Genomic DNA, 14,220 nt, shown 5'->3' on the forward strand with positions numbered 1-14,220 from the left:
ATATGTTTCCCTCCAATTGGTGAATACAGTTAGGGAATTTATATTTCAATGACTTTAATGTGATTTCATTTAACTACAATAGCTATTTGCCAATCAGATAATGATCACTTAATATATAGAGCCATTGTTTACACTGTTCATGCCACTAGCTACTTTAGGAATGTAAGTGCACTCTTGAAAACTGTAAACTATGATTCAGTGGATGACTTTGGTGCCAAGCCAAAACCACTGTAATTGCGGTTACACACTCTCTTGAACTTTCTTTCCCCAACTACCATTGCCAGAAGGGAAAGGTTATAAAGTTTAAATAGGTCAATGCTGGAAGGGACTTTTAACACTTGTCTATTCTTTCAAATAATGTTATCAAACACCTGGGCACCTCATGCTCAGAATCACGATGTTTCAGTAAGGACAGAGACAAATATTAATTCAAGAAAAAAGTGACATTGTATTATAGATGTGGTACAAACATCACCCAACATGTTTATTTTCTGTGTAGTATGGTTTGATTTCTGTCAAAATCTACAAACATTTTTATGTGGATCTGTTTTACGTAAAGATAAAACAATTCCCTCTAAGGAAAGGGGAAAGAGATTAGAAAGTGAAAGACACAAAACCTTCAGTTATAGTGTTCTGCTCCATATAGAGAGCAATGTCTTTAATTACCAATCAGTGTTTTTGAATTAAATCTTACCAAGTGAAACCAAATCTAAACTACATCTCATTGGAAATTAGTACACTCTTAATGAGAAGGGCAATTTAATAATTACAATTTAACCAATCGTGGAAGTTAACTGCAAAAAAGCTATCTATTTGAGATCCTAAGAATTTAAAATAGTATAGAGTGCAATACTGAGGGTCTTATGTGCTGATGATATTCATCGAACAGTTTTTAATAGATTAGGTCCAATAGTGTGATAAAATATATTATAGTACTTACATACAATCTTACATAATACTTGTGCATAATAACATTTTGCAAACCGTAGAAATAACATGCATCTTCCCTTTCCTCTATTTTTGTACATTAATTGTTAATCTTTTGCATTACCAAGATTTTTATGAATTTTACTGAAATATCATTAAGTTCTTAATGTAAAAAGTTTAGTGTTTTTTACATGTTAACCTTTCATTAATTTATTACTTGAGTTATGATTAATGTCATTTTATTGGTAAATAAACTTTTCCCTGCCTTCAGAAGGGAAAATGGGTTCTATAATACCTGAGAGGAAATAACGTAAAAATCAAAATATAAGTCTTATAAACTTTACCTAATTGTTTAGGATCCAGAAGAATATCAGCTTAGAGCAAATACCCAATAAATACTTGCTGATTAGTTGATTCTATGTGTTCAAAGAGCCTCAAAGACATGATAAAGAAATATACTATGCATGAGTAAAAGTCGAGATACAATTTTCTGATATTTTAATTGCCCCTTTCACAGTAGCTTTCTAGGATACTAAAATAATTATTCTGTGTAGATAGAGACATAAAAATATAGATACATAAATCTATGTATCACATTATTCTAGTGTTAAAATACTTGTTAGGAAAATGTTTAAACAGTGACTTAAATCAAGTTATCATAAAATCTGTATGCCACTGTTTATACACTGACTCTCTAATGTTAATACACACAAAAACCAGCTGGAGATCTTGTTAAAATGTTAAATGATTCTGATTCGGGAAATTTGAGGTATGGCCTGAGAGTCTGCATTTCAAACTCTCAGGTGATGTTCATGCCACTGGCACAAGGCCCACAATTTATGTAGCAAGATTTTCCCAAAATGATGTACACCCATTATACCAATTCAAACAGGTGATACTGAGAGTGTAAATATTACTTTATGTAATGTTGCTGCTATAGAAAAGAAAGGAACCTGCCTGTTCCTCGAATAAGGTAATAAAATTATCATTTGTTGAAAATTTCACCCACCATTTCTCCTGCAGATAAAGTCATGAAAAAAATAGGCCTCGTGACCTTCTGGTTGTGACCTTCTGTCCGTCAGAAACTGCCACGCCTAAAATGAAAGCTCCAGATATGTTCAGGTTTTTCTGAAAGAATTATAATGAAATAGTGGCTCGTAAGAAGAGTACTACCTAAAGGTTAGTTAATACAATTACAGTGAAAATACATAGGGAATAAAAAACAGATTCTTGCCATTAAAAAACTTCTGCTTTGATTAATTGGGACCTATACTCTCCCCTGATTTTAGCAAGGTCCAAAGAATACCTGTTCAATAAATACCCTGGATGATAATGCTCTGACATCTTGTCTCAACTTGAAGCAGTATTTCTTTCTTACTGTCTCTTCTAATTTTCCAGCTGCCATGTCTTGGAACTATCAAGTTGCCTCCTTCTTGCAAAATTACCCTCTTCTAATTTGTTGTTTTTGTTGTGGCTTAAGAAACCAAGTAAACCATCTCATTAGATTCATGTCTAAAATAAGAAAAAAAGAGGTTGTGAATTGGGAGGAATTTGGAGGTAATTGGTAAATATTTTGTAAGGGCTTCGGGTGATTTCATTTTGTGCTTCCTTTCTAGCTCATGAGAAACTTTATTTTTTTTTCTGGGTTTTTGTCTAAATTCCAGATAATTGTGATGGATAAGTGACATCTAGAAAAACCGTCTTCCTACTGGTTTTAAACCAATAATAATTAGCATAACCTAGCAAGAAATCCAAGTTAAAGTAACAGGAGTGCATTTTATTGCATTTTATTCCTGGATCTAATTATTTATAGGTTAGAGATTAAGAAACTTCACAGTCTTCTTTTTTTACTCAACATGAAAACCTTTACAAGTAGTGTCATCATATATTGTTGAAAAACTGAAAAGGAATTCTAAAGTCTTCAGATAAAAAGCAATTTGGGATTCCAAGCTTATCTGTATTTTAATTTTTGCTCTTGGATCAAATTGTTCAAGTTCACTGAATTGCAGTTAGTCTATTCACCAAAATCTGTATCTATAGCTATGTCAATATAAATGAAGCCAAAACATAATGAAAAATAAATTTCCATCAATTTGTTTTATTTTTTGGCTAAGATCCAGAAACTCTATTTCCATAGTTGTTAGAGCATTCTTACTCCAGGCAAATTAAATCAACTACATCTCAGGCTCATGTTCACAATTCACCTACAACATATAAGTCCAAAATATAATTTGGCTCAATATAAGGCTAATGGTAGACATGGAATCTAAAATAAAATATTCTTGTAGACTGCTGATTTGTGCATGCCTCTCCAGAATTCTACCCCTCTCTCACTGATAAAAAGAACTCCCATTGGCCTGGCAGACCCAATGCTTGTGAAAAAGATTTAAAAAGTCTTGGCAAGTTGATTATTCAAGGCCTTAGCATCCTTACAAGAGTCCAGATCTGACCACAATTCATTCTGGGGCCTGAATGTCCTGACAGGAGTTGTATAGTTCATGTCAAGATTTTCTTCTCTATTTAGCCCTTTTTTCCTTTCAGTTTTTTTGATTGCTTACCTTTCTTCCAACCTACCTGCTCTCTTACTGTGTGTCATATATTATGCTAGGCACTGGTGGCATTGTGATATTTATGTCTTTTACCTATCCTAAAAAAAAAAATACAAAATCTTAATTCTAAGTTCATTTGAGAGTACCCTCAGAAATTTATTACTAGATTTATTTGTAATTTTTCGAAGCAAATTACATTTTTAAAATTCTACACATTGTCTTGTATTCTATTTTTATCAACCTTTCTCTCTCTCTTTCACTGGTGATGAGAATGAAATCTTATTTTGTCTTCCTTTTCTTATTTATTAAATGGCTTACAATACCACCTGTCTCATAGAGTTGTCATGAAGATTAAGTGGGAAAAACATATGAAGTGCTTTGAACATTACCTGGCATGTAATAAGAGCCTAATACATTTAGCTAAATAATTATCAGTACTAACATCATTATAATTAGTACACCTAAATTTTCTCTGCAATTAACAATCCTAGGAGTATTGGCCATTAGAGAGAGCAAACATGAGAAGGCTTTGAGCCTGGTGAGATGCCTGTGCTTGATAGGCACTGTATTAAACACAAAGAGGTTTATTCCCCTTTTAATTCCCTTTTGAGCATTTGGATTATATTTAGGAAACAGATAATTTGATTTAAGTTTGTCTTTGACATTGCTCTAACAGGAGCTAATCTTCCTTTTCCCAGAAGAGAGATCAAACAACAGAACAAGTCTTGCCTGTGCAAGAGTATCCAGCTCTATTTAATTACAATTTTATGGTTACCTTCCATTAATAAAAAGTAATACTGGCTTCCATTTATGGGGGAATATTATACTTTCCATTTAAAAGTCATATGTGTAAAAAATGAGTTAATTAAAATATTAAGTAAATAAAATAAGTTGTGGATATCTCAACAATTATAAAGGCAGCACAGGATAAGTTAAGTTGGAGAAATGCTGATATAGCCCAACATTTTTATTTTACATAAGGGAAATCTGAGTCCTTGAAAAAAATAACTTACCCAAGATTAGGATCCAGGCCTAATTAGTTTAAAAACTTACTGATGTGCATCAACATCATACCAGGTTTTATTACAGAGAATAATGTTCCATGGGTTCTAATTCTAACCCTATTAGACAATTTAGATTTTTATAGAGCAGGAACTTTTATCATTATATAGCACTCATGTGCCTACCTTGCACAAAAGGATAATATTTGACTATTTGACCTGATCTCAAAAGAAAGAAAGGAAAAATGCCTACCAAAATAAAATTTTAAGAAGAGATGAATCTGGGACGCCTGGGTGGCTCAGTCGGTTAAGCGTCTGCCTTTGGCTCAGGTCATGATCCCAGGGTCCTGGGATGGAGCCCCACATTGGGCTCCTTGCTCGGCGGGGAGACTGCTTCTCCCTCTGCCTGCCACTCCCTCTGCTTGTACTGTCACTCTCTCTCTCTCTAGCAAATAAACCAAATTAAAAAAAAAAAAGATGAATTTAAGAATTCTTAAACCTGGTTTACATTTAACCTAAGATGTGATGCAGAAATGTATTGATAAGCATACTGCACTGTAAAACTGATTGTCATTGATGGCTCTATTCTTATTTGAAACTTGCTCTATAGAGCACAACAAATACAAAATATTAAAGGAAAGAGGCTTTCTCTTCATGGCATTATTTAGAGAAATGATATGTTTCCCAAACTCCACTAGATAAATGGTCACAAGTATATTATCAAAACTGCAGCCTGAAATTTTTGCTCACATTTAATAAATTCCAATTCAATATGAAATTGCCTGCTAAATTACAGCCTAAAAACTGAGGGTCAGTCTGATAACTGATGATTTGGTGTCATGAAAAGCAAAAAAAATTTTAGAAAGAAAGAACTAAATCTTTTCAAACCTAGTAATTTTAAAGCACAGGTATAAAACTGTTTAAAATAAAATTAAAGGGAAATAAGTGTTGAAAATAAAATTTTTTGGAATGCTATATAAATTCTAAAATTCTCCATAATTTTTAATATTAAAATAAAGGATTAATTAATCAGCACTAATATAATATCCACAGGTTGTGCAACTTTGAAATATGTCCATATGAGGGCAAGTTGTGTGAATTAATTTATAATAATATCATTGATTGATTGCTTACTTGGAAGTCATAGGACTTAACAGCTTGAAATATCTCATGTAACTATTACAGTATTCTAAAATAACCTAATAGAGGAGAAAACCAAGGTATAGATCAGCTATAAGCAGAGTCAGAATTTAAACCCAGGTCTGATTCCAAAGCCATGAATCTCAGCTCTATTCTTCTTTCCTTATTTACATTTATATTCATGCTTTACATCTTATGTTTATTTTAAAAATAAAATTTCATAAATCTTTGAGGCTCCTTGGCTGTAGTCTTTGATTTTTTTTTTTGGCTTGAACTCAAGAATGAAACCACTTTGAATTGTTTTAAAATAACATTTTATTCTTTGTAATTGGAAAAGTATCTGTAAAATGCATTTGACTTTTTATGATTTATTATCATAGTTTTAAAGTTAGTTATTCATACTCTGTTACTTTTTTTTCCCGTCCTTGAATTGTTTTAAGTTTGTATTTTAAGTAGTATTAGGGAGGAGGCAGTCATTTGCTCAGCATATTCAGGGGAGAAAGATCAGGATGGTGAGAAATATTAAAGCAGTGTTTATGCTGAATGGTTAGTGAAATGGACTTTGGAGTAAAACAAATACGGGGAGATGATAAGAGCAAGGGAACATGACTAATGTCTTAAAAAACACCATATTTTATAACAAAAATTATCTTCATATAATGAACTTAATCCTCAAAACAACCCCAGGAGTTATGAAGGATAGGTATTATCCCAGTATTATAATTGAAGCACCTAAGGGTCAAGAGTTCAAGTCCTTTGGCAATATAACACAACTAGCAAAGTGGCAAATTCTGCTTTTGAGCACAGATTTTTCTGCCCCTCCCCCAGAAAATAAGTACATCTTTGAAAAAATATGTAGTTTTTAAGGAATGTCACTTTTTTAAAAATTTTTTTAATTGAAGTATAGTTAACATACAATATTTTACTAGTTTCAGGTGTACAACATAGTAATTTGACATTAGGAAATGCTCACCACAAAAAGTGTAGTTACCATCTGTCACCATGTGATTATTAAAATATTATTGGCTACATTTCCTATGATGTACTTTTCATCTCCATGACTTATTTATTTTATAACTGGAAGTTGGTACCTCTTAATTCCCTTCACCTATTTTGCTCATCCCCTTTCCCTTCTGTCAACCACAAGTTTGTTCTCTGTATTTATAAGTCCGTTCCTGTTTTTAGGAGTTGGTTACTTTGTTTTTTTTGTGGGGTTTTTTGGTTGTTTTTTTTTTTTTTTACATGCCACATATGAGTGAAATCATATGATACTTGTGTTTCTCTGTCTGGCTTCACTTAGGGTAATACCCTCTAGGTCTATCCATGTTGCCACAAGTGGCAATATTTCATTCTTTTGTATGGTTGAGTAATATTTCATTGCGTATATAGACCACATCTTCTTTATCCATCTATTGATGGACACTTGTACTGCTTCCTCCTCTTGACTTTTATAAACAATGCTGCAATAAAAGAAAGGGTACATAAATCTATTCAAATTAGTGTTTTCATTTTCTTGGGGTAAATACCCAGTAGCAGAATTACTGTATTATATGGTATTTCTATTTTTAATTTTTTGAGGAACCTCCATACTGTTTTCCACAGTGGCTGCACCAATTTACATTTCCACCAGTAGTGCATGAGGGTTCCCTTTTCTCCACATCCTCACCAACACTTGTTATTTCTTGTCTTTTTCATACCAGCAATTCTGACTAAGGTGAGGTGATACCTCATTCTGGTTGTGATTTGCATTTCCCTGATGATTAGTAATTCCGATCTTTTCATCTGTCTTTTGGGCATCTGTTTGTTTTCTTCAGAAAAATGTCTAGTGAGATCCTCTGTCCATTTTAAAAATTAGATTGTTTTCTTGGTGTTGAGTTGTATAAGTTCTTTATATATAATGCCTTTTTGGATATAACATTTACTGATATCTTCTCCCATTTGATAGGTCACAGTTTTGTTTTCTCAATGATCTGCTTCTCTTTGCAAAAGTTTTTTAGTTTGATAGTCTTGATTGTTTACTTTTGCTTTTATTTTCCTTGCTTGAGCACATAGATCTTGAAAAATATTGGTAATGCTGAGGTCCGAGAGTTTACGGCCTCCCTTTTAGGAATTTTATTTCTGGTCTTACTTTAAGTCTTTAATCCATTTTGAGTTTATTATTGTATATGGTGCAAAAAAGTTGTTCGGTTTCATTCTTTTGCGTGTAGCACTATTTAATAAATACACAGTCTTTATCCCATTGTTTATTCTTGTCTCCTTTGCCATAGATTGACCATATGAGTGTGGGTTTATTTCTGGGTTCTATATTCTGTAATGAGCTCTCTGTCTATTTTTTGGGCCAGGACCATACTCTTTTGATTACTATAGCTTTGTAGTATAGTTTGAAATCACAGATTGTGATACCTCCAGCTTTGTTCTTCTTCCTCAAGATTGTTTGATTATTCAGGGTCTTTTGTGGATCCATATAAATGTTAAGATTATTTGTTCTACTTCTATAAAAAACTATTGGTATTTTGATAGGGATTGCATTAAACTGTAGATTACTTTGGGCAGTATGGATATTTGAGCAATATTAATTCTCCATAATCTATAAGTGTGTCTTTCCCTTTATTTGTGTTCAGTATTATTTATCAGTATCTTATAGTTTTCGGAGTACAGGTTTTCACCTTCTTGGTTAAAATTATTCCTAGGTATTTTATTATTTTTGGTGCATTTGGAAATAGGATGATTTCATTAATTTCTCTCTCTGCTAGTTTGTTATTAGTGTGTAGAAACAAAACAGATTTCTGTATATTGATTTTGTATCCTGCAACTTTACTGAATATATTTCTGAGGTCTAATAGTTTTTTTGGTGGGGTCTTTAGGGTTTTCTATATATAGTATCATGTTATCTGCCAATAGTGACATATTTATTACTTCTTTACCCATATGGATGTCTTTTATTTTTTGTCTGATTGCTGTGGCTAGGATTTCCAGTGCTGCACTGAACAAAAGTAGTGAGAGTGTGCACCCTTGTCTTGTTCCTGATCTTAGAGGAAAAACTTTCAGCTTTTCATTACTGAGTACATGTTAGTTGTCATTTATACATGGTCTTTATTACATTGAGGTATATTCCCTCTAAGCCCACTTTGTTGAGAATTTTTGTCATGTTTGGATGTTGGATTTTTTAAATGCCTTTTCTGTATGAATTGAGAAATTCATAATTTTTATCCTTCATTTTGTTAATGTGATGTATGTATAACATTGATTTGCAGATTAGTGAACTATCCTATATCCCTGAAATGAATCCTACTTAATCAAGACGAATTACCCTTTTAATATATTGTTGGATTCAGTTTGCTAATCTCTTGTTGAGTTTTGCATCTATGTTCATCCGGGATATTGGCTTGTAATTTTCTTCTTTTATAGTGCCTTTCCCTGGTTTTAGTATCAAGGTATTTCTGGCCTTGCAGAATTATTTGGAAGCATTCCTCCCTCTTCTCTTTATTTTTTGGAGTAGTTTGAAAAGGATAGATATTTGCTCTTCTTTAAATATTTGGTAGATTTCATCTGTGAAGCCATCTGGTCCTACACTTTTGTTTCTTGGGAGTTTTTTGATTGCTGATTCAATTCTGTTATTAGTAATTGGTCTGTTATGATTTTCCATTTCTTCCTGATTCAGTCTTTGGATATTGTGTTTTTCTAGGAATTTATCCATTTTTCCTAGATTGTCCAATTTGTTCAAGTATAATTTTTCATTGCAGTCTCTTATAATCTTTTGTACTTCTGTGGTGTCAGTTGTAACTTCTCTTCTTTCATTTTGATTTTACTTTCATTTCTGAGTTCTCCTTTTTCTTTTCTTGATGAGCTTGGTTAAAGGTTTTTTTAGTTTATTTTTGCAAAGAATAAGCTCTTAGTTTCATTAATCTTTTCTATTTTGTGTCTATTTCATTTATTTCCACTCTTTATTATTTCCTTCCTTCAAGTAACTGGGTCTTGTTTTTTTTCTACTTCCTTTAGGTGTACTATTAGATTGTTTGAGATTTACTTGTTTGTTGAAGTGTAGGCCTGTATTGCTATAAACTCCCCTCGTAGGAAACTAAAACTGCTTTTGCTGCATCCCAAAGATTTGAACCATTGTGTTTCCATTTTAATTTGTCTTAAGGTATTTTTTAATCTCTTTAATTTCCTTGTTGGTCTGTTGCTTGTTTAGTATCATGTTGTTTAGCTTCCATGTGTTTATGGGTTTTTTTCCATTTTATTATAATCGATTTCTAGTTTTATACCTTTGTGGTTGGAAAAGATGCTTGATAAGATTTCAACGTTCTTAAATTTATTGAGACGTGTTTTGTGCCATAACATGTGATCTACCCTGGAGAATGTTCCATGTGCCCTTGAGAAGATTGTGTTTTCTACTGTTTTGAAGTAGGATGATCTGTAAAATTCTATTAAGTCAAATTGATCTAATGTGTTGTTCAAAGCCATTGTTTATGTACTGATTTTCTGTCTGGATAATCAATCCATTGATGTAAGTGAGATGTTAAAGTCCCCTCCTATTATTGTATTATTGTCAACTTCTCCCTTTATTTCTTTTTTTTAATATTTTATTTATTTATTTGAGAGAGAGAATGAGAGAGCATGAGAGGGGGGAGGGTCAGAGGGAGAAGCAGACTCCCCGCTCAGCAGGGAGCCCAATGTGGGACTCGATCCTGGCACTCCAGGATCATGACCTGAGCTGAAGGCAGTCGCTTAACCAACTGAGCCACCCAGGCACCCTCCCTTTATTTCTGTTAATATTTGCTTTATGAACTTAGTTGCTACTATGTTGGGTGCATAGATATTTACAATTTTTAGATCTATCTTGGCTTGATCTCCTTATTGTTATGTAATGTCCTCCTCTCCTCTTGTTACATTCTTTGTTTTAAAGTCTATTTTATTCTAAATAAGTTTGTTTGTTGTTGTTTTCGCTTCCATTTGCACAGAATATCTTTTTCCATCCCTTCACTTTCAGTCTGTATATATCTTTAGGTCTGAAATTAATTTCTTGTAGGCAGCATATAGATAGATCATATTTTTTTACCTATTCAATCACCCTATGTCTTTTAATTGGAACATTTAGTCCATTTACATTTAATGTAATTATTGATATGTGTGTACTTACCGCCATTTTGTTAATTGTTTTCTGGTTGTTTTTACAGCTCTTCTGTTCCTTTTTCTTCTTACCTTGCTCTCTTCCTTTGTGATTTGATGACTTCCTTTAGTATTATATTTGGATTCCTTTCCTTTTATTTTTTTCTGTGCCTGTTATAGGTTTTTGATCTTTGGGTCCCTGAGGTTCATATATAACATCCTATGTATAGAGTTGTCTATATTAAGTTAATGGTCACTTCAGTTCTAATACATTGTAAAAATACATTTTTACTCTCCTCTCCGCCTTTTATGTATATAACATCATATTTTACTTCTTTTTGTGTGTCTCTTAACTAATTTTTGTGAATATAATTGACCATACTACTTTTGTCTTTTGACCTTCATACTAGCTTTATAAGTGATTAATCTACTACCTGTACTGTAGTTTGCTTTTATCCATGAAATGTCATTTCTTTCATAATTTTCTTACCTGTAGTTTTGGCCTTTCTACTTTAAAAAGTCCCTTAACATTTCTTATAAGGATGGTTATAATGATAGATGAATCCTTTAATTTTTATTCGTCTAGGAAACTCATTAAACACTCTATATCTCTCCTTCAATTTTAAATGGTAAACTTTCCAGGTAGAGTATTCTTGGTTGGAGGTTTTTTTTTGTTTTGGTTTGGTTTGGTTTTCTTTCAGCAGTTTGAACATGTCACCCTGTATTATGGCCTGCAAAGTTTCTGCTGAATGATTCTAATAAACTTTGTGGAGTTATCCTTGTTCTTAACTAATTGTTTTTCTCTTGTTGCTATTAGGTTTTTCTCTTTATCTTAAGTTTTTGACATTTTTATATATTCTGTATCTTTGATTGGACCTCTTGGGTTCATCTTGTTTGGGACTGTCTATGCTTCCTGGACCTGGATATTTGCTTCCTTCTCCTGGCTAGGGAAATTTTCAGGTATTATATCTTAAAATCTATAGTATTCTGTCCCTTTCTCCATTTCTTTTCTCCTTCTGGGACCATTATATTGCAAATTTTAGTACACATGTTCCAAGAGATCCCTTAAACTATACTCATTTTTAAAATTCTTTTTTTTTTTTTTTTTTTTTTTTTTTTTGCTGTTCAGCTTGAATGATTTCCCTTACCCTGTCTTTCAGATTGGTGAACATTCTTCTGCATCCTCTAGTCTTCTGTTTATTTCCTCTAGTGTATTTTTTTTCAGTTATTATATTCTTCAACTATGATTGTTATTTATATTTTCTATCTCTTTATTGATGTTCTCACTGCATTTATTCACACTTCTCTCAAGTCCACTGAGCATCTTTTTGACCATTACTTTTTTTTTTATTATGTTATGTTAGTCATACAGTACTTCATTAGTTTTTGTTGTAGTATTCCATGACTTTGAACACTCTATCCAGTATATCGATTATCTCCATTTTGTTTAGCTTTTTCAGAAGTTCTGTCTTGTTCTTTGCTTTGGAACATATTTGTCCCATTTTGTCTGACTCTCTGTGTTTGTTTCTTTCTGTTGGGTAGGTCAGTTACACCTCCTGGTCTTGAAAGTAGTGGTCTTATGTACAAGGCATCCTATGGGGCCCTGTAATACAGTGCTCCCTGGTCACCAGAATCAGGCACTTCAAAGGAGTGGAAAGGGAGGTGGGCTACATAGTCTGCTGTGAAGTGTCTGCTGTGAGGGCTGTGTACACCTTCCTGTTGTGACTGGGCTACAACTGCTGTGTGTGTGCTGGTATGCAGGGCTGACCCCCAGATAGCTGGTGACAATGACCAGCCATGACTATTGTGGGTGCCTTGGTGGGTTGGGATGCCTTCCTGCATGGCTGGCTGAGACAACTGGCTGTAGCTGCTATGAGCATGCTGGTAGTCTGTTCTTCCTTCCCCTCCCTCAGAGTATTAGTCATTAGGGAGGGAAGCTGGTTCTGGCTGAGGCTGCCTGCCAGGTATTATGTGGACATAATCAATTTAGGAGATGCCAGTCCCACCTGAGCCTGTCTGCCATGTGTGGTAGGTAGGGTAGCATCTGCTTGAGAGAGCACCTGCTGAGCTGGGCAGGTTGGGTGGGGTGGTTTTGCACGAGAATGCCAGGGTGGGGTGAGTGGTGCAAGCAAGATAGATGGAGAGTGTCAGAACTGACTCCCACCAACATCCTGCCAGCTAAGCTGAAAGAGAGCAGGAAAAATGGAACCCTCTGGCACTTCTCTTTTGGAGAAATTTCCTACAGATTCCTGCCTCTCCTGCACATGCTCTAAAATTTGTCAATAACTCACCTTTACATATAACTCAGGCACTTTTCAAACTGCTCCCTCTGTGCTGGGTCTTAGAGTGGGTGGTATAGTGTGCTGGCCCTTTAAGAGTGGACTCTCAGTTGCCTACAGCCCTCCAGCTCCTCACAGTTAATCCTCACTGATTTTCAAAGACAGATGTTATTGGGGCTGATCTTCCTGGTGCAGCTCTTCAAGGTGAGGGTGCCCACTATAGGACTTGATCCCCTCATTCCTCTGAGTGGACCTCGATGAGTGTGATAACCTTTCCACTTGTGGGTCACTGTGTGAAGGGTTTCCCAACTGTGTTTCTGCCCCTCCTACCTTTCTTGATGTGGCTTTTTCTTTCTATCTTTAGTTGTGAAAGAGTTCTTCTGTTAGTCTTCAAGTCATTTTCAGAGTGAGTTGCATTATATGTAGTTATAGCATCATTGTGTTTGTGGGAGAAGGTGAACCCAGGATCTTCCTATTCCATCTTTCCAAGCTCCATCTCTTTATTCAGATCATTTTTAAAGTGATAAAACATTATAGATAGCATTGAGGAGTTTCATTTATAATTTCCCTTGATCCCATTCTCCTTGTCATCTTCTCTCCTCAGAGTACTGGCGTGATCTATGGAACCATTTCAAATGTACTTTGTGTGTGTATATAAAAATATCAACATGGATTGCACAAACTATAAAGTGTCTGAAATATCAGTCTACTTCATGCTAACCAGTTAGCCTGCCACATTTCATGAATACTAGGAACACCCTCCTGGATCAGAGAAAAAGGACTTTAGTGTTAATAGTAGTAGATGGACTAATAGAATTTTCACGTATGTTTTTCCCAGACCCCAGTTCTCAAGGGTAATGCAAAGATGTCCAGAGACCCCCTGCACATCCTGTGGATAACTTTACAGGAGAGGAACCATGAGCTTAGAGATCCCTAAGCTTTTATAATGGACAGCAGACACATCTGCCCTTTGTTCCAGACAGAGAATTTGCCTCTCTCTTTGAAGGATAATTCCTATCAAAAAAAAAAATCCTTGAAAATATAATTCAGTATAGTTTAGGATAATTTATATAACAAAATTGTTTTTTTTCTCTTTCATATTAAATTGTGTCATGGAAAGAAAATACTCTTAAGTTCAGAGATATAGATTCAGGCACCACTTTTAGATTCCCTTTCATGTAAGACATGTTTAATTTTATTTTATTCAAATTATTA

The sequence above is a fragment of the Callorhinus ursinus genome, unplaced genomic scaffold, assembly GCF_003265705.2.
Source record: "Callorhinus ursinus isolate GAN/ISIS: 27379988/994484 unplaced genomic scaffold, GSC_fseal_2.0 scaffold3, whole genome shotgun sequence".
Classification (NCBI taxonomy): domain Eukaryota; kingdom Metazoa; phylum Chordata; class Mammalia; order Carnivora; family Otariidae; genus Callorhinus; species Callorhinus ursinus.